A 2,502-nucleotide genomic window follows, 5' to 3' on the forward strand; every position below is an offset into this window, starting at 1 on the left:
TCTAAATTGGTGGACTGTCTAGCTGGTGGGCTGCTGTATGAGTGGGCTGTCAGTAGGTGACTGTCTCAGTTGGTGGGGCTGTCTGTGTGGGCTGGTCTAATTGGTGGAACTGTCTAGCTGGTGGACTGTCTAGTTGTGGCACTGTTAGTTTGGGGACTGTCTGCTGGTGGACTGCCTCGGTGAGCTATTGGTGGACTGCCATCTAAGTTGGTGGGCTGTCATAGTAGGTTGGCTGTTAGTTGGTGGGCTGTCTATTTGGATTGGGCTGTCTAGTAGGTGGGCTGTCTAATTGGTGGGAACTTCTAGTAGGTGACTGTCTAGTAGGTGGGGCTTGTCTAGATAGAGTGGGACTGTCTAGCTTGGTGGACTGTCTAGTTTGGTGGGATCTGTTAGTGTGGACTGTCTAGTAGTGGACTGTCTAGTAGGTGGACTGTCTGAGGTGGTAGGACTGTCTAGCTGGTGGACTCTGACCTGGTCATCCTTTTAGTTTCAAGTCACCTCAAGCTTCTCTTTATCTTATCAGTTTGCTGTTCCTCCAGTCTTTACAGCTGCTCCCTTTACAGTAAGCTGCCCCTTTACAGGTAAGCTGCGGCTAGACAGGTTTGTAATTTTGCTTTTGTACACATATCCATATTGATCGTTCTCACGCAACCTCGGGAGATCCAAAGTCTCATTGCCTTATTTTTATCTGCTCTGAAAAGGACCAACAGGTTAAAGGGGACTGTGTATTTGGCCACTACAATTCTGCCTACAGAATTGTCCTCAAGCTGAGATAATGACGAGGACTATTGAGACACACCGCCTCATATTGTTGATTCATATGTCAATACAGAACGAGAACAGAAGGTGGCTTCCTTTACAGGTTACGGCCACCTAGCCTTGTAGGGTTAAGTAAAAGACGTTGTTATGGACTCGACTTCAATGATGTGTTACAGGATCTTTTTGAATGGGATGATGTATTTCATCTCTGACATAACTTTCCACAGTGTTATCTGTTCATGTGATCTGTATTAAGATTCTTGTGTTTTGTGTAGTATTTTACCGTCTGTAAATGCCACTTTAAAACGAAAAATGATAATGTATTACAATATATATAAAAATTTACGATATAATCATCATTATTATCATATATATATTATAATGTATTACGATATATGTAATGTATTCATAATATATATAAGATTACAATATATACTAAAAAAAAATGTATTTATGATATATATTATATAATGTATATTACGTATATATAATTATTACGATATTATATGTATTAAAATATATATAATGGATTACGATATATATTAATGTATTACGATATGATATAATGTATTATGATATAAAACATAATGTATGTATCAATATATATATAATGTTGTTACGATATATATAATGTATTTAACAAATAAAATTTATTATGTATATATATAATGTATTTACAATATTAATGTATTATAAACAACATCTCGTCATTATAGTTATTTTACCAGATTGATTGATGAAATACCCAACACTACATAAGGGCATTTCAATGCTAATGAACGTAAACAAACCAGGCTACCATCAATGAAAGGGAGCTTGGGCACAATGCTTCCTTAGGCTGGCCTGATTGGACTGATGGGGATGACGGGGCTGATTGGGTTGACGGGGGCTGATGTGGCCTCTCGCAGTGTTACCCAAATGGCACCCTATTCCCTATTTCAGTGCAGCTACTTTGAGCCCGTGGATTCGGTCGTAAAAGTACACACTGTAGGGAACAGGAAGCCTAAGCAAAATGTGTGTTACTATATTCTAGGACTAGGGTGCCATTTGCGGTGGGACTCTTGTCTTTACGCGCCGTTTGGGCTCAGCCTCTGCCCTGAGCTCACCTGAGAAATGTTGATGAGGACTGCAGTGTCCATGGAACGGTAGTTGGCTCTCTAAAATTAAACACTGGGGCCCGAAGGAGACTTCGTGACATTTTTATATAAAAAAACGTCAGCTTTAACTTTCATCTGACGGCTGTCAGTGATGAAACTGTGCGGTAAGGGAGGATGAACAGCAGCAAGTGTCCCAAATTGCACTTATTCGTGCACTATATAGGTGGGTTCTGCTAACTAGGCATAAAGGGGTAGCCTGGTCTAAACTCAGTGCACTATATAGGGAAATAGGGCCCTGACTCTAAAGTAGTGCACCTATATAGGGATAGGGGCCCTGGATCTAGTAATCACTTAGGATAGCCTGGTCACGTATGCATATTAGGGAATAGAGCCCTGGTCAAAAGTAGTGCACTATATTAGGGACAGAGCCCTGGTTAAAGTATTGCACTATATAGGAATAGGGTGCAATTTTATTCAAACATAGTTTGCGTTTCTAGTCAGACCCAGCCAAATACATGAATGGACAGACAGGGTTCAGGCGGGGTGTGGTTTTCAGTGAGGAACACATTAGTGTCCAAATGGTATTGATAACTATATCCACAGGTACAGTACAGAGTCGAGTGCAGGGGTATGAGGTTAATACCTT

The sequence above is a fragment of the Salvelinus sp. IW2-2015 genome, unplaced genomic scaffold (assembly GCF_002910315.2).
Source record: "Salvelinus sp. IW2-2015 unplaced genomic scaffold, ASM291031v2 Un_scaffold1404, whole genome shotgun sequence".
Taxonomy (NCBI): Eukaryota; Metazoa; Chordata; class Actinopteri; order Salmoniformes; family Salmonidae; genus Salvelinus; species Salvelinus sp. IW2-2015.